Genomic DNA, 6,441 nt, shown 5'->3' with positions numbered 1-6,441 from the left:
GGATAAGCTTCTCTCATTCGTTTTTCATCCTCCGAGGTGACCTCATCTGGCCCAAAGTGCTGCCATTGCACTTTAACCTGGGTGATGGCTCATTTCCGCAGCATTACTTATCCTTGATTGAGTATATTCAGCGGCTCGACCAAGATTTCTCCTTTTGGCTCGACCTGAAACACACAATATTTTAAGTCATTTTTTCCCTTTAACAACAAAATTGATTAGTCTACCTATGACACTTTCTTACCTTTATGTCGTACCAGCTAATTACGTGCATAGGATCATAACCATATTTTTTAATAGAAACACATGGAAGACGTTGTAGACCCAAATGTGACTTGGCAGAGCGAGCTTGTATGCCATGGGACCAACTCTTGCTAAGATCTGAAAGGGTCCACAAAACTGGGGTGCCAGCTTGGCACACCCACTCCATTGTAATGTCTTCTTTTTAGCTCAAATTCCCACATACACATGATCTGTTGGGTCCCTATAATAACAGTGATTACCCCATTACTATTGTACTTATACCCCTTATTTATATTGTTGTGCCCCTATTACCCCCATGTTGTTATTTCTGTGCCCCATAGAATTCCTCTATTGTTATTTTTGTGGCTTTATATTATTATTGTTAGGTCGGTTGGATTATATTGTGACTCCTTAGACTCCTATATATAGAAAAGAGGTTTTGTCATTTGAATCATCCAAGAATTGTTCATTTATGTAACGTAAAGGAGGTTTCCCCCTCGAAGAGGCTGAATTCTAAGGCGTTGATCTATCTTTTCTATCTTTTCCTGAGCCGGTTTGATAACATTTGGTATCAGAGCTTTGGATTCTAGGGTTTCGCTGCTCCAAACAGGTCATCGTGGCATTTTCGCTATAACTTTTTTCTGTGACGTTTCAGAAGTCGCAAAAATAACCCATTTGAGAACAAATCGTGCTGAACCTTGGGTCCGAATTTCAAAGCTTTTTGTGTGATATTTGCGGAGATATGATCTGAGGAATTTGGTCTTTTTGCAGACTCCTGAATTACATTCAAAACAGGTGACCTGGGGAAAATCATCATAAGTTTCTCTCTGGGGATCAGATTGAAACTTCGTAAGAAGTTACAGAAAGAGGACGGACTGTAGTTTTTTGTGTGCATGTTTCAGATTGAAAGGTTGAAACAGTGACTCGTGGCACGTCGTACAAGTTTGCTCTACTGAACTAGTCTAGAAGCAAGTCACTGTGGGAGATTTCACATAACTATTCCTTGGAGAATCCAATTTGGGTCAGACTTGTGGAATTGGAAAGAGAACGCATAAGGCTACTACAGATCACAATTTCAGAACTGGATGATCCGAAATTACAAAGATACATCAGATTCACGATCAGTCTTCTATAAAGTGAAAAAAGGTTTGTAGGTTTTTTTAAATTTTTGCGTAAGCTTGGTTTAACGGAATTCAAAGGGCATAGTAAAGCATTATTATTGGTAACTGATGCCCCGAGGAAAGAAAATGCAAACACCTAGTAAGGAACTTGAAAGCTCTAGCATGACTCATGAAGAAGAGGAAGAAATGCTACATGATACAAAATTACAAGAACAAGTGCAACAAATGTCACGCTCACAAAAGCTAACAGAAGCTAAGATAAATGGCGTGGAATCTAAGATAAAGGGCATGGAAGCTAATATGGATGATTCGAGGACAGATTTGAAGAGAGACATGGTAGATTTGAAGACATATTTGAAGACAGACATGGCAGATTTGAAGACAGATTTGACAAATTTTCTACAAGAAATACTTACTAATAGTGAAAAGGTTGTAAAGGAAACTCATGATGTGAACAAAAGTAATGTTAATCATGATTCCATAGACTCTAATGTTGGATCGAAGACCCACAATATTCCAAAAATCGATATGAGGAAGTTTGATGGCAAGGATCCCGCCACATGGATATTACAGATGGAGCAGTTCTTCAATCTCAATAATGTGCAAAACACACAAAAGGTACATATGGCAACTGTACATTTGGAACGAAATCAGTTTTTATGGTATCAATGGCTTTTCTCTCATAAAAAATTTATCACTTGGGCAATTTTTACGGAAGAATTGATAGCACATTATGAAGATACAAAAAGCAACACTTTTTTTAGCCAATTGATAAGTCTCAAACAAAAGGGTTCAGTAATAGAGCACATTGAGGAGTTCCAAAAATTGAACATAAGGGTAAAAGATATTCCAGAGGAGCATAGGATTGATGTGTTCATAGGGTCTTTAAAGGATAATATCCAACATGATGTTCGCCTTTGGGAACCTGATTCGTTAGAGAAGGCATTCAGGTTAGCAAAAAAAATGGAAAGCAAAATTATGGCAACCAGGAAGCATACCACTCACAACTATAAAGATGGAAGTGTTGTTACCCCTAGTCTTCCACAACATATAAGGTTGACACCACAACAATTGGAAGAAAAAAGAGCAAAAGGGCTTTGTTACAGTTGTGATAGAAAATACACTAAAGGTCATAAGTGTGCTCAGAAGAAATTATTCTACATAGATTATGAAGAGGAAGAAGAAAAGGAGCAAGAAAGGTCAAAAGAAGAAGATATACTCTAGGAACAAAGCCTAGATGAAGAACAAATAAATCCGACCATATCTTGTAATGCATTGGCGGGAATTACCACTCCTCAAACCATCAAGATGGAAGGACAAATCAAGAAGAAAAAGATAATAGTGTTGATTGATTCAGGAAGCACCCACAATTTTATTCATTGTAGGGTAGCAAAAGAATTGAATTGCTTCCTATATCCAGCACCAGAGTGTCAAGTGATGATTGCAAATGGAGGAACAATAAATTGCTCTGGAAGGTGCCATAATATCAAGCTATCCATGGGAGAATATGTATTGACTAGCTCAATGCTTTCCATTCCAATGGGAGGTGTTGATGGTGTACTAGGAGTCCAATGGTTACAATCCTTGGGTACAATAGCTTTTAATTTTCAAGAACTTTTCATCAAATTTTCTATGGAAGGAAAGGGAGTTTAATTAAGGGGTATTGCAGGGAAACCAGGAAAGATAATCAGCTCTAATGGTATGACAAAGCTTCTAAAAAAGGAGCAAAGAGGTGTAATTGCACAATTATGTTCGCTAGATGTTTCCACATTGGAATCATCTATTTCTCTAGATCTCCAAAAAGTCCAGGACAATCATTCCAAGGTATTTGAGACTCCCAAAGGTCTCCAACCTATGCGTGATCATGATCATGCTATTCATCTGATTCCAGGAAGTGTTCCTCCAAACATCAGGCCGTATAGATATCCCTATGTCCAAAAAAGTGAAATTGAATGTATGGTCGCAGAAATGTTAGAGGCTGGTATAATTCAACCAAGTCAAAGTTCTTTCTCTGCTCTAGTAGTATTTTTGCACAAGAAGGATGGATCATGGCGCATGTGTCCAGATTATAGGGAGTTCAACAAGCTCACTATTAAAGATAAGTTCCCCATTCCTGTCATTGATGAATTATTGGATGAATTGCATGGGTCAATTTACTTCACCAAGTTGGATCTTCGTTCGGGATATCATCAAATCAGAATGAAGATTGAAGACATTCCGAAAACGGAATTTAGAACTCATGAGGGTCATTATGAATTTTCGGTCATGTCTTTTGGCCTTACCAATGCACCTTCAACATTTCAAGGTTTGATGAATTCAATTTTCAAACCATTCCTTAGAAAATTTGTGTTAGTATTTTTTGATGATATACTAATCTACAGCAAGTCTTGGAAGGATCATGTTGAACATGTTGACAAGGTGCTACAACTATTGGAGGAGAAACAATTATATGCAAAAAGATCCAAATGTTTCTTTGGAGTCCAGGAGGTGGAATATTTGGGTCATATTGTATCTCATGAAGGAGTTAAGGTAGACCCTAGCAAAATTAAAGCCATTAAGGAATGGAAAATCCCCACATCCATAAAGCATCTGCGAGGATTTCTTGGGTTGACAGGGTATTATCACAAATTTGTTAAGAATTATGGGAGAATAGCAGCACCTCTAACAACATTATTGAAGAAAGATGCATTTTCATGGACTCCGGAAGCAACAAAGGCCTTTGAACATCTTAAAGAGGCAATGTGCCAAGCACCGGTATTAGCTACACCGGACTTCACAAAAACCTTTATTGTGGAATGTGATGCTTCAGGAAATGGAATTGGTGTTGTTCTAATGCAAGATGAAAGACCCATTGTTTTTGAAAGTCGTCCAATCAAGGAAAAGTTTTTAAGAAAAGCTATTTATGAGAAGGAAATGTTGGCAATACTCCATGCACTTAAGAAATGATGACCCTACCTAATGGGAAGACACTTCAAGGTAAAAACAGATCATGATTGCCTTAAATACTTTTTAGAACAAAGATTATCCTCTGAAGAGCAACATAAGTGGGTCACAAAGATGTTGGGTTATGACTTTGAAATCATCTACAAAAAAGGGAAGAAAAATGTGGTGGCAGATGCACTCTCAAGAAAGGATGAGGATGTGGAAGCATTGTTGTGCACCATTTCTATTATCCAACCAGATTGGATAAACGAAGCAAGGGAGGAATGGAAGAATGATGAAGAAGTGTGGGCACTTATTCGAAAGCTACAACAAGATTCCAGTATGTATGATACATTTAGCTGGCAAAATGATTCGTTATGGTACAAAGATCGCTTATACCTCTGTAAGAATTCCCAGTTAAAACAAAAGATTCTTATGGAATTGCACACTTCTCCCTTAGGAGGGCACTCAAGATTTTTAAAAACTTACCATAGGGTTAAGAAGGATTTTTTTTGGGATGGCCTTAAATCAGATATTCAAAAGTTTGTGGTGGAATGTTTGGTTTGCCAACAAAGTAAAGTTGAAACAATTAAGACACCGGGTCTATTACAACCTTTATCCATTCCAAGCCAACATTGGGAGGAGGTTTCAATGGATTTTATCACAGGTTTACCCAAGTCTGAGGGAAAGAGTGTAATCATGGTGGTAGTTGACAGACTTACCAAGTATGCACACTTTTGTGCATTATCACATCCATTTAAAGCCAGTATAGTTTCTACTGCATTTATGGAAACAATTCAAAAGCTACATGGAAACCCAAATATTATTGTAAGTGACAGAGATCCCATTTTCACTGGAAATTTTTGGACATAATTATTTTCATGTCTTGGTACTCAGTTAGCTCATAGCTCATCTTATCATCCTCAATCTGATGGGAAAATTGAGATCGTAAGCAAATGTTTGGAAGAATATCTTCATTGCTTTGTTTCTGATAAATAGACACAATGGGTCAAATGGTTGCCTCTGGCTGAATGGTGGTATAACACTTCCTTCCATACATCAACAAAAATGACCCCATTTATGGCACTTTATGGGTATCAACCACCATCCATCACATCATATTTAAGAGAAAATTCTAAGTTTCAGGCAGTGGAACATCACATCAAACATCAACAAAAAGTCCTCCAACTCTTAAAGGATAACCTCGTGTTGGCACAAAATAGAATGAAACAACAAGCATATCAACATCGCATTGAAGGAAGTTTTGATGTAGGTGATTGGGTATTCCTACGGCTACAACCATATAAGCAAATGTCCCTAAAGCAAGCTAAGAAGGATAATAAATTATCACCAAAGTATTATGGTCCGTACAAGGTGTTGCAAAAGATTGGTACTATGGCATACAAATTGGAGCTTCCTGCAGCTTCTTGATTGCACCCAGTTTTCCATGTTTCATGTTTAAAGAAGGTTATAGGCGACAAGCTCCCAGTTCAAACAATATTGCCAGAACTTGACGAGGAAGGAAAAATTATATTGGAATCGGAAGCAGTCACAGAAACAAGAACTCGACAGCTACGAAATCGATCAATTTCAGAGTATCTTGTCAAGTGGAAGAAATTATCCACTGAATATTCCACATGGGAGGATGAGAATTTTATGCAGAAGTATCTAGAACTACTCAAGCATTGAGGACAACAATTTTTTGAAGGAGAGGGGCATGTTGGGTCCCTATAATACTAGTGATTACCCCATTACTATTGTAGTTATACCCCTTATTTATATTTTTGTGCCCCTATTACCCCCATGTTGTTATTTCTGTGCCCCATAGAATCCCTCTATTGTTATTTTTGTGGCTTTATATTATTATTGTTAGGTCGGCTGGATTATATTGTGACTCCTTAGACTCCTATATATAGAAAGGAGGTTTTGTCATTTGAATCATCTAAGAATTGTTCATTTATGTAATGTAAAGGAGGTCGCCCCCTTGAAGAGGCTGAATTCTAAGGCGTTGATCTGTCTTTTCTATCTTTTCTTGAGCGTAGGACATAAAGGTAAGAAAGTGTCATAGGTAGACCAGTGTTTTTCCAACTAGTCCATGCTTATCAATACGTCATATGATCCAAGGGGAAGTACGTTTAGATCTGCCATCACCGGTTGA

The sequence above is a fragment of the Pinus tabuliformis genome, chromosome 6 (assembly GCF_031772625.1).
Source record: "Pinus tabuliformis cultivar Carrire ecotype Pingquan chromosome 6, CPIR1, whole genome shotgun sequence".
In the NCBI taxonomy this organism is placed as follows: Eukaryota; Viridiplantae; Streptophyta; class Pinopsida; order Pinales; family Pinaceae; genus Pinus; species Pinus tabuliformis.
The sequence above is the reverse complement of the archived record's forward strand: the minus strand, read 5'-3'. Positions refer to the sequence as shown.